The sequence below is a fragment of the Anomaloglossus baeobatrachus genome, chromosome 4, assembly GCF_048569485.1.
Source record: "Anomaloglossus baeobatrachus isolate aAnoBae1 chromosome 4, aAnoBae1.hap1, whole genome shotgun sequence".
Lineage (NCBI taxonomy): Eukaryota > Metazoa > Chordata > Amphibia > Anura > Aromobatidae > Anomaloglossus > Anomaloglossus baeobatrachus.
Window position 1 is genome coordinate 322,536,658 of NC_134356.1, and position 13,672 is coordinate 322,550,329.

Below are 13,672 nucleotides of genomic sequence, written 5' to 3' on the forward strand. Positions count from 1 at the left end.
AGCCAAACTGAGCAATTGTGGGAGAAGAGCCTTGGTGAGAGGTAAAGAAGAACCCCAAGATCACTGTGGCTGAGCTCCAGAGATGCAGTAGGGAGATGGGAGAAAGTTCCACAAAGTCAACTATCACTGCAGCTCTTCAACAGTCGTTTCTTTATGGCAGAGTGGCCTGACAGAAGCCTCTCCTCAGTGCAAGACATATGAAAGCCCGCATAGAGTTTGCAAAAAAACACATGATGGACTCCAAGACTATGAGAAATAAGATTCTCTCATCTGATGAGATGAAGATTGAACTTTTTGGTGATAATTCTAAGCGATATGTGTCGAGAAAACCAGGCACTGCTCATCACCTGCCCAATACAATCCCAACAGTGAAACATGGTATATACTGTATAATATGTAGCTTGTACAGGGGCCCCAAGCCGTCAGTGTCTGCTCCTGCAAATGCTCACAGACAAATGGCAGAAGATGTAAACTGCCCAGGCAAAAAAAAACTAATGCATTACCAGGATGCAGGAGGGACAGTGACTATAGGATACAAGGCCTAACAAAAAGAGGCCTCGCTGCATACTGTATAAAATATTTTATGCAAAAGAATATATAAATATATGAGGCATTGGTAAGTAATATGGCCATAGTAGTGAAGCCCACAATCCATGTCACAGATCCTCATTTTTGTGGGTCCCTACACTAATATATAATACATATATATATATATTTATTTATTTATATATATATATATATATATATATATATATATATATAAAAACAACAACAAAAAAGAGGATTTAAATCCTCCAAAAGCGAAGCAAATACTCACAGACAAATTGCAGAAGATGTAAACTGCCGAGGCCAAAAAAAACTAATGCACTACCAGGAAGCAGCAAGACCTCCAATAAATTATTTATTGGAGTTCTTGCTATATCCTGGTAGTGCATTAGTCTGTGTGTACTTGCTTAGCTTTCGGAGGATTTAAATCCTCTTTTTTGTTGTATATATATATATATATATATATATATATATATACATATACATATATTATATATTAGTGTAGAGACCCACAAAAATGAGGATCCGTGTTGTGGATTGTGGGCTTCCGTACTATGGCCTTTTTACCTACCAATGCCTCATATATTTACAGTATATATTCTTTTGCACAGAATATTTAATACAGGATGCAGCCAGGCCTCTTCTTGTTAGGCCTTGCATACTATAGTCACTGTCCCTGCATGGAGCACATATATAGTACTGGCGCAGCCCACTTGCACCTATTAAGATGGGCGTAACTAATAGGCTGCTTACCAGATACTGTGAACCTGCATGTGTGAACAATGCCCTATGCAAGCAACAAGTGTGCAATTTTACCATAAAGCTCCTTTTCACCTGTGATGTCTCCATTTATTGGAGGTCTTGCTGTATCCTGGTAGTGCGTTAGTTTTGTTCGGCCTGGGCAGTTTACATCTTCTGCCATTTGTCTGTGAGCAGTGTCTGTTCCTACCAACAAGCCCATAGATTAGTTTCTACAGTAGAGAGCACAGAGTATCATAGTAACACTATTTTTGGCAGTAGTGTTCACTAGAAAGTACTTGGGCCTCCTAGTATTTGTCACTGAATAGACAGATCCCGCCTTCCTTTATGTCATTATTACATAACAGGTTAGAGATGTTGCGGATGGTAACCACAAAGCATCCGTACCATAGACTGCAAGTACCAAGCATCTGTGCCACAACTCGTAACCTCTAAGCATTTACTATCCATGAGATGCAAAGTTTAAACAGGACCTAAACTTTTATTTTTATCTTAATAATTTTGTCCAGCTTGGAAAGTTATGGAATTTTCATAATCACTTATTAGCAAATTTGTCTTCATTTCTGTAAAAAAAAAAAAAAAAAAAAAAAAAAAAAGAATGCATGTATGTGTCTGTCAAACTCTTGCTTTTCCCCTATTTGCCTGCCTTTGGGCGCTTTGGTATCAAAACATAATTATTTGGAGTCCAAATGACGGCATCTTACTAACTCTGAGGACAAGTAATTCTGCTGTAAGAGATTGGTCTAATTTGGCTGGAGTCACAATTGTGTGTGACTCGCACCAGGATCGTATCTCCCGGACTAGCTGGCGCATGTTATCTTCATGTATTTCATTGCAGCTTACATGCTCCTGTCAGGAGAGCTGTCGGACGTTACAGGCAATACAATGTGATCCTCTTGCAAGTCACACGCAAGTGTGGCTTCAACCTTAGCACGACACTCAGAGGAGGTGACCGGCACCGACCCTTTCGTAACCATTATGTGTACTCCATATGGGTACATTGTGATATCACATCATATCAATACGGTCTTCCTTCCTTGGAATACATTGTGATATCAATTCAAATGAGGGCAGTGAAAGAAACTGGGGACAAGTAGAGGTTTTAATTCCACTTACATGAAATGTATTTTTAACAGGAATGAAGACAAATCCTCAAATAAGTTTCAAACCTTTCCATGTCAGAAAAAATGATAAAAAAAACTATAAGTTTAGTTACTCTTTAAGTTATTTTGCATCAGAACCTCCTTTTTCTGCCTGTATTATTGCATAATTTTGTATAGAATCCAAGGAAGACTTTCCAGACCGTGTAAATGGCCTCAAAAGCCAAGTGAATATCAGTAAGCAGTCCAATGGGCTCAGCATCACCATTTAAACAGTCGATAGCATGAAAGTTTGAAGCACAAGCTTTTATTTAATGTTCTAAGAAAATGCCAGGTACACGTTAATGAATCCGATAAAAGCTGTGAGGAATACACATCAGCAGGTTTCAGGGCATCTACTGAGGACCCCATGGTTTGTTTCAACCTAATACTAATTTTCAAAGTGGATAACAAAAATGCAATATTTATGATGAGTTTATCAAAAGAGCAAACCAGCGGGAAGGCTGTTTGTCTCATTCCAGTAGCAATGGCAAGCTACAAAGCACTCGAAATATAAACTCCCTAGCGAAATCACATTTGCAAGGATAAAGACATAACAGATAGTCCAGCAAGTTTTGCTCACTAGCTTTAGAACTACAGTATCAGGGTCATGAGTTTTTACAATTACACTAGGTATCTGTGTTATTGTTGTAAAAAAATTGAATCAGCATGAACATTTGCTTGGTGGACTCAAGTGATATTTTTATGCGTCACGAGCGTGTCACGGCCTGATGTGATCTAGAGGAACTCGGATCAGATGGTCACAGCTTATAGTTGATTGCAGATCCTCTTTAGTGCATGCTCATCATTTACCCTGCGTTTTTAGCTTATTTATGTAAATTCGGTGCTGAAGGGGTTAAGGTTTCCTTTCTATCCTGTAGTGATTTAACAGGTAGTTATAATCTCAGCTGCAGTTACTCCTTTCTACTATAAATATCTACTCCTCCCTATGCCGGCTATAGTTCATTCTATTCTGTCCACTTTGCAGGAGTTTGTCTCGGGAGAAGGTGAGGTGTTTCAGTTGCAGTTGTGAAGTTTCCTTCTGGAGAATCCATGGAGTACAATTTGTTGTGTGTTACTCCACCTCTTTGTCTTACTTTCCTCGTGTTGTGTTATTGAAGTGGCGAGATTAGTGTCTTGCTAGTCAGAATGAGTTCTGGGTCAGAAAGGCCCTAGGCTTGAGACAGCACACAGGGTGAAGGACCTGTCTAGGGACATTTGGGAGTGTAGGGATCAGCCTCAAGTGATTTCTAGGAGGAGACGTCGCTACCCCCCTCTCACTAACACCAGGGCTTTACCTTGTATTGTTTCCTTAGTTTTCTCTGTGTTGCACCGCTCGCATGGGTCACCTGGCGTTACATTATGCTTGTGTCAGAAGTAACATTGTGACTAGTAGCCTATGAGACATTGGATCTGTAATGATCAATAATGCAGAGCAGTGAATTGATTTATTTGTGCCTACTCTTTTATTATTATTATTATTATATAATTATGCCTCAGACAGCTCAAACGTCAGACTGCATGTGATTTGTGATTTGCACCAGACAACTGGAAGCAACATTTAAAGGCAGGAAGGTTAGTATAGGATTTATTGGTTTGTTTTTGCTGTACCTTGTATTTTGGAGGTAAAGTTGGAAGCACAATTGGAATCACTAATACTATTGGAGGAGCTCTGATACAGCTAATCTTATGGGCACTATTGCTATGATAGCATTCTAGCCAAGGAATATTATTGTCACAAGACTATTTGCGTAGAGTTGTATCGATCACCTGATTCCACAGTTTCCCAGAGGGAGGAGCCTATTCTTCTATGCCTTGTTCCCGGGAGTATGCCACGTTATCAGGAAGTTCCCTCCATCATCACAGCGCTAGTTATACAGAAAAAAAGACTGACTGGAACACCTATATGTGTGAATTAGGTGCTTGCTTAAAAATACACGACTATAATAAGGATAATAAGCTGCACACTAACCACTATAAAAATATACACATGAAAAATGGTAAAGCATTACTGCTATAGGGATACTATAAACAATGAAAAATACAGTTAGCTATCTGGTAAAAATGAAATACATGAAAAATGGTATTGCAAAACTGCTAAGAATATTTGAAAGTAGTAGAGATGTATTGATCAATGCAAATGATCCCGAAAACCAATGACAATGTAATTTTTCGGGAACCTAACCTTAATACCTCTCTATGTGCCATTAAAAATCTGCGAGTATGGGCAGATAAGCTCCTGGCTATATAGGATCAGTTTCTTCTCACTGAGAACCCAGAACCCCATCCTATTACCAGACTCTATTCATGATCCTATATAGCCAGGAGCCTGTCTGCCCCTACTTGCAGATTTTTAATAGCACATAGAGAGGCATTAAGGTTAGGTTCCCAAAAAATTAGAAATTACCTTGTGGTTGGTTTTCGGGCTCATTTGCATTGATCAATACATTTGCTAAGCATCTCTACTACTTTCAAATATTCATAGCAGTTTTGCAATACCATTTTTCATGTATTTCATTTTTTCCAGATAGCTAAATGTATTTTTCATTGTTCATAGTATTCCTTTAGCAGTAATGCTTTACCATTTTTCATGTTAATATTTTTATAGTAGTTAGTGTGCAGCTTATTATCTTTATCACAGTGCTAGTTATAGTCCTGCTCTGCAGCATGCTCTTGAGGTCCCTGTAAGTGCCCTAGATTCTGTCTTCTACCTCCCCTGACCTTTCCTGATCTCCCTGACTTCTGTTCCGCCTGACTTCACTCACTTCTGTTCTGCCCGGCCTCTCTGTCTCCAATCCCCTCCATCTTGTTTTACCATTGTTCCCTCCTTCTCCCTGTTTGTTGTCCCATCCCTGAGACCCCTCCTTCGGCTTGCTCTCCCAGTTACCGACTTCTGTCTTGTTCCTGACTCTGACTCTGCCTCTTCCCTTATACTGCGCTCCCTCTCGGCTCTGACCCGGCTAGCATGATTCCTCCTAGAAACCACTTAGTTACTTGGGATGCCTTGTACTCTGGCTCCCTCTATTCTTATTACACACACTGTGTGTTGACTCCCCCTAGTGGTGACATTACAATTATGACAAGGTTCCCCCATGGGACATACTGGTAGCATGATTTGTGGGGGTTGCACTGTAGGGTGGGCATAATCACTTTTTGGAAAGCAGAGCTTTCCATAAATATATTTGAGGGAAGTTATGTCTGTATCACTTTTATTGCCAGTGATTTGGTTAACACCCAATTTGTCTGACACACTATATGAGGTACAAATTACTGTTTGTGAGGAACTAGTATTTTCAAAAGGACTATCAATATATAGTAGCATAAATATTTCTCCAATGCTATATTTGAGGGTACTGTGCAGAGCACCATTTGGACTAGCAGCTGAATGACACTACTAAAGGGAATCTGTCAGTAGGATCAACTCTCCTAAGCTATGTCTATATGGGCAGGCAGGTTATAGAAAGTTAAATAAAATTATACCTTGATATCTGCAATCCTTATGTTATTCCTGGGAAATCCACATTTTTATTAAAGCCATAAGCACACGTTGAGTATTTAATGAGATTTACATCAGTATTAGTAGCCAAAACCAGGTGTAAAACAATCAGAAGAGCAGTATAATAGAAACACGGGCACCACTGCTGCAAATTTCACCCACTGCTGGTTTTGCCTACAAATACTGAGGTAAAAAAACTCACCAAATACTCAACGTGTGTGTGGCGCCCCTGACCTGGTCAGGCACCACTGAGTACTGCACCCATGCTGGGTCAGTACAACTCAGGTAATCCCATAGGCTGACTAGGGTGTGAACACACACAGACACCAGTAACCAGGAGCACACACACAGATAGAGGAGACCCCTGAGTAGACTCAGGGAAGGGGCGTGGCCCTCGCCTCCCAGCTAGTGGTGGGTGGTGAGACTGGAGATGAGGAGTGTGCAGAGGCAGACACAGAGGGGAGGTAGTGGTGAGCCAGTCGGATAGTGGAGCTGAGAGAGCAAGGAAGTGGAGTGCAGAGAAGCTAGACCGACACTGCACTTGTAGGGGCTGCTGGCGGAGGAGAACGGCTACCGTGTAGTGCTGCCTGAAAACCACCTAAGGCCGGAGTTCAGAGAGGTGGCTGAGTAAAAGGACTGCCGGTGGACCAGGCCTGCACGGGGTTACAGGTCCCCAGAGCAGGGGCCCATTCAGTTCGCCTGCCAAACCTGCTGGTGAGGGCACTTTATGCGCCTCACCAACCTACACCAAGTCCGCAGCTACAGCAGCAACGAGAGGGCCCATAGTGACAAGAGGCAAGCAGCCGAAGTTACTTGGTCCAGGCTGCAAGCAAACGGGCCGAAAAGGGTAGAACAGGTGGAAGCAACTTCCCTGGGTGACCCCGTAGGACTTCAAGTCTGGGTAACCACAAAAACAAGAGGGCTAGGAGGGCGAGTCAGTAGCCACCCCTAAGTCAGTCTGAAGGAGCCTAGTTCCCCTCTTGGAGCATCACAGCATCGCCCGGGTTAACTCACCTCTGCCATCTGAAGTGAGTAAAAACCCTGAAAGACATTACTGCTTCACGTGTGAGTTCTTCTGCGACCTGTGGTACTACACACCTACACTGGGCCCTGGGGCCAGCCTCACTCTCGGGAGGCCACCACATCTAACTGCACTCAACATCAGCCCCAGGCGTCCCCGGAACTGCAGTGGCGGTCGCTCTGACCACAACTACCGAGAGTGGCATCACGAATCCCCCAATGAAGTTAACCTACCTGTGACCAGAAGATTTATCCAGTACTTGGAGTCCCTGAAGACCCTGAGGCGACCTAAAGGTAACGGGGCACGGGGCTACACATGTGCACGAGGCCTAATAGGTAAAGGAGTTCTTTTAAGATCTATGGTCCGGACACAGACCTCACTGAGAGTCTGCCTCAAGATCTTATTTGAAATGAAAGGAGCATTACCAGTGTGAGACATGTCATGACTGGCAATCTCCTCTCCAGATCACACTGCAGAGGAACATCAGCAACAACATCACTGGAATGGTGCCACTGCAGTATACACTGTTTTAATTTTCTATGATGTCCTGAATTGATTAAGATGTGGTTGTTAAGTAATGGAAAATTAATATGTAATTAATGGCACAAAGTGATTAAACTAAAAGTGAGCCTCCCAAAAAAATGAATAGCAATTTTTCACTTCATTATATGTACCTTTTAATGATGCCATTAAAAAGCAAGATTTTGTATGGTTATGTCAACCACAAAAATAAAAATGTTGTAGATTTCAGAATGCAGTGATGCAAAATGAAAAAAGAGTCAAAATGCTCTCAAAGTAATAAATAATATGTCCTCACATCAAATGCAATATATACAGTATATATCATCAGTACTGCCCTATCATATGAATCTACTTATTGTAGAAATAATAGTGGATTTTTGCCACGTTGCTCATTATTTTTTTGTACACATGTTTCTCAATTGTGCAGAAGGATCAAACAAGCAGACAACTAACTTTATTGATCTTGATAATTTTTTGTTAATTTTTTTACTTAACAATTTATATTTATAAGTGCTGTAGCACTTATAATCAGGGATTAGCGAACATGAACTGTAAAGTTTGAGGTTCGTTCCAGACACTGGGTGTTCGGGGCTTGGACTGGAACACGGACTGTTTTACATGCAGCATCAAATAATATTTGTACCCCAAGTGAGAGCCATTCAGAGTCTACAAGTGGCTCACACAGCCTCGAGCACTGGGCGTAGCCGAACACCCTGATTCATGATCAAATGGTTAGCTTGGACACAGATTTTTTGTTAAAAAAATGCAGACCCCAGGGCATAATAAACATAATATGTAATAAAAAAAATCTTATATTCACCTTATTCCCTGATCACCACTGTGACACCTCTACTACTCACCACCACACATCCTGCCCTCACTGCCTCTTCTGATCCCAGTGCAGCTGTCACTTCTGGATTTCATGAGGCCCGGGAGAGTTATGCGTAAGTGCGTACAAGACTATAGCGTCAGGACTCGCAAGCCTCACAAAAGCTTGAAATTCCAGCTGAGTATGAGAGGTCGAGTCAGGGCCGGGACGAGGGGTAGGCAGGGTTGGCACCCGAGTGGGGCACACTTTAAAAAACCTGAATGTCTTAGGCCGCAAAGCTCTCTCTTCCAGAAATAGGTATTTAGTATGGCTGGGGTGCAGGCACACATGTGAGCGGTGTTAGTCACACCATTCACCCCTCTTTATGCCTGTGCCCCGCCTGTCGCTCCATACCTACAATTATTGTGCACACCACTAGCACAGGAATAAAGGAGCTGTAATCAGCTCCCTTCTCTACAGGGAATTCCAGCACAAAGGAGGCCAATTCCAGTCTGTGCCCAGCTGGAGCAGGGACACATAGGGCATGTCAGACAGCGTGCTGCAGTGACAGAATTGCACAGAACCCACTGCTATCCAGGATAAACTAGGAGGTGGAGGTTTTACTGGATGCGAAGCCTGGATTACGTGCATATAAGCAGTATTTTTAAAATGTTTCTTATATTATTTTGCTTCTGAATGGAGGCTATTATACCTGGGCCATATGAAACACATACTGGAGCATGTAAGGGACATTATACTGGGGCATGTAAGGGACATTATACTGGGGCATGTTGGGACATTACACCTGGGGCATGTGTGGGGGACATTATATTGGGGCATGTGGGTGACATTACACCTGGGGCATGTGTGGGGGACATTATACTGGGGCATGTGGGTGACATTATACTGGGGCATGTGGGTGACATTATACTGGGGCATGTGGGAGACTCCTTAACTGAAATTTAATGGCTCCATTCTACTTAATCTATTTTAGCTTCCATGACTGTCCCTGGGTCTGACATATAAAAAATAGGATGTGAGTGATGAATACCAATATTATTTCTTTTGATTGTGTAAAAGGTCCTCAAACAATGAATGGTTTTAGAACCAACTTTATAATTAAACCCACTGTTGAGCCTCACCTGTAAAGTACACCACTATTTTTTCCCTTTAGCTGGTATTTTTTGATGAAAAGTAACATTTGTAATTTAAGTCGTTTTCAGAGCTTGTTACGTGACCCACCAGAGGAAGAGGAGGGGGTGTTGTTAGGGATCTTATTACCTTAAGGCCCTGTCACACACACAGATAAATCTTTGGCAGATCCTTGGTTGCAGTGAAATCATGGACATATTGTTCCATTTGTACACAGCCACAAACCTGGCACTGATTGTGCACAATTTCACTGCAACCACAGATCTGCCGCAGATTTATCTCTGTGTGTGACAGGGTCTTTAGTCTTTGACCCATTCCTTTGCTGTGGATGTGGGGGGAGGGGGCGCCATCGTCTTCATCTGGCAAGGACAGAAAAATACCTTGTCCCAGTCCTAGGTAAAGGAATTCCAGCGCAAGCTGCCAGGGATCAGAAAATGCGCTCGGACCAAATAGCTGGCGGTGATTAGTGTTAGGGCCAGGGAGATGAGCAATAGGGTGAAAAATTAAGGCCACTCCCCACATTCCGCACGGAAGCAAATTCTAAACAAACAAAAATGCATTTTCGTAACATTCAAGTAGAATTAACTTTTACTCAAAACCTTTTGCTCATATCTAACAGTTGGGTGACATAAATAGGAGACCCACACTCAGTGGCTTTCTGCTCTAGCTAAAAGAGAAGGTCCTAAGAAGCAGTGGCCCCTTTTCTGATAAACCTTGAGGCATGCCATGCATTGTATTATGCAGATCTAAGATTCCCCTAGTAATATTATTTGACTCCCTGGGTTTTTGAAAGCCCAGCTACTATCTAGAAAGGTATTATCTTGATAAAAAAAAAAATAAAATCTATATTTAATATTAAAATGTTTGTTTTTATATAAACTTGTAAAAATTATTAGATTAGCAACAGAATCCACTGATTAATTAGGGAATATACAATAATCCAAAATGTGGAATATTTAATGTTATGCATGAACCGTTGAAATACTCTACTTTGTCCACTGGATGTCACTGTTATACCACTATAGAGGGCTGCTTTCGCCAGCAGCGTGATATCCACCACACTGTGCTTTAATTTAATGTGTGAAGAAAGCAAAAATATTATACCCTTCCATATGTCCATACGTATAATACACATTTAATTTTCAAGAATAGGCAGAATCTGACAAATTGTGGACAGCCATGACTGATTCATCAACTAATTTATCTGTCTTTAGAGCTAGTCAGGTAAACACACATTCCATCAATATTAAGCATTTCCAATTATTTTATTAGCAAACAATTATTAATTGGCTTTTCCTTATCTTCATTTCCTTTTGTTTATTCTTCATCCATTTTTCATTAAGATAAATACATATAAAATTGTTGGATCTGAACTGTTAACTCTCTTTTAACAATATTTTTTAGCACACAGTAAATGTGAGGTGAATAGCTATGAGGTGGGCAGTAGTAATAATACAGTAAAATAGCGGGGAGGGGGGACGAGATTCACCCCATGTCACCGGATCTACTCTGCTTTTTAGGCAAAGTTATTTCATTATGATATTCGGATGAATTATAATTATCCTGGACAATTCCATTGGCTGGATTCCCATTTAGTCTTGATGCTATAAGTCCGTAATATAAGGACAATGTGACGGCATTAAGTCTGTTAAAGACTGTAAACTATGTACAATACCCTGCTCTTTGAAATGTGATGTATGAAGTGCACAGTTCTATTCAATTTCACTGTGTCTAAACCCCAAGTCTATATTTTTAACAATTACTTGTGAAATCAATCTATTGTTCATACTGAATATAGGCATTTAGATAGCAATGAAAGTATATACACAGTATATATACATATATATATATATATATATATATATATATATATATATTTTATATTTTTATATATATATATGTATATATATATATATATATATATATATATATATTATTTTTTTTACTTGTGTGTGTGTATATATATATATATATATATATATATGTATGTGTATATATATATATATATATATATATATATATATATATATATACACACACGCAGTTGAAACCAGAAGTTTCCATGCACTATCTACAAAGACACATATGCATGTTTTTCTCACTCTATAAAACATACACTAAGATATAGTCAGTTAATTTTGTGTGACATGCTGATACCAGACCCTTACCCCCCTATTCTGCTCTCCTTCCCTTTTTTCCCTATATTGGCATAATGACTTTGGAAAATGTTGTTAGAATATACAAATCACTAACTTATAGAACTTTTTGTTTTCTGGATTAAAAATAGTTCTTTATTAGTCTACCACAGATATTTTGTACCTACTAATATGTAACTTGCTCATTACCATGTTTACTGACCTCTGTGTTCAATCATATTTCTATGTATATTGTTTTGTGTCAAAAACTTTGTAACATGTTGTCTTAATTTTACTGATATATTCTTTATCTCTTGTAGTAAAATTCTGTGAACAAGGCCGTAGGCCGAAACATCAGAGAAAATTATCTGTCATAATAAGTTCACTTCCTTTGCTTGGCTTTTGTTTTTTAAAAAAGTTTAAAAAAATAAAAAACATTTTTGTTCAGTCATACACAGTTTAGAGTGTGCAGTTAGTAAATATATTACTAGGGTGTTTACCCAACTACATGCACCTCGTATCTTTTCAGAGTGCACGCCTTTTCCTTCATTAATTGGTTACAGTCAGACAGCTGGCAATCAGTGTGGGGGCACATCTGACTAAAACCAATCACAGACGGGAGAGCAGTGAATACGTTTGAGCCTAATGAGCGGCTGGCTCAGGAAGATCAAAGAGCTGCCACGGGAGCAGTGTGACAGCCGTGCCGGTGATTAGTGAGTATGTAGTGCTTGCTCCTACCAATTTGCCCCAGATTCTGTTCCCCATAGACTTTATATGGGGACCAGCATCTGGCCAGATACCCTGGTCTGCATGTAACTCTCCTTCTGTTTTTTTGCGGTCTGCAAATGAAAGTCACACGGATGACACATGGACCGTATAGGGAACGGGACGGATGCGGTCATCACATGGATGCCACGCGGATGCATCTGTGAAAAAACAGGAACATTTTTTGCGGACCACAAAAATGGAACGCTCGTGTGAATTTAGCCTTAAACTGTATGACTTGGTGAAACGTTTTGGATATCCTTCCACAAACGTCTCACAATAGTTGGTAAGAATTTGGACCCATTCTTCGTGACAGAACAGGTATAACTGAGCCATGTTTGTAGGTTGCCTTGCTGGCCCCTGCCTTTTCAGCTTTGCCCATAATTATTTAATAGGACTGAGATTAGGGCTTTGTGATGGCCGCTCCAAAACATTGATTTTGTTATCCTGAAGCCAATTTGTAACCAGTTTAGCAGTATGCTTCGGGTCATTGTCCATTTGTAAGACCCATTTCTGCCCAAGCTTTAAGTTCCTGGCTGATGTTTTGAGATGTAGTTTCAGTATTCACACATAATCTTCTTATCTCATGATGCCATCTATTTTGTGAAGTGCACCAGTCCCTTCAATTTTAGTTTTGTCACACCACAGAATATGTCTCCAAAATGAAAATCTTTGTTCCTGTGTCCATTTGCAAACATTAATCTGTTATTTTTTTATGTTTCTTTTGGAGTAATCTCTTCTTCCTGGCAGAGTGGCCTTTCAGCCCAAGTTGATACAGTACTCGTTTCACTGTGGATAATGACACAATCTTACCAGCTTCTTCCAGCATCTTCACAAGGTCTTTTGCTTTTATTCTTGGGTTGATATGCACATGTCTGACTAAAGTACGTTCATCTCTTGTATACAGAATGCGTCTCCTTCCTGAGTGGACATTCCCATCTTGTTTGTACTTGCGTATAATTGCTTGCATAGATGAACGAGGCACCTTCAGGTATCTGGAAATTGCACCCAAGGATGAACCAGACTTCTGCAAGGCCATAATTCTTTTCCTGAGATCTTGGATGATTTCTTTTGACTTTCTCATGATGCTACTCAAAGAAACAGTGTGTTTCAGGTGCGCATTAAAATACATCCACAGGTGTGTCTCTGATTAACTCAGATGTAATTAAAAAAGACACATAGGGCGTCCTTTCAAACGACATAGAACATAAATTGTGCCAGTGAGTACTAGGTAGGTATAGGATCGATTCAGTGAGGGATTAATGAAATATTAGTAATTTTGGGATACTAAAAGAGATACTTTAATTGAGATACTAAATTACAGCCTAT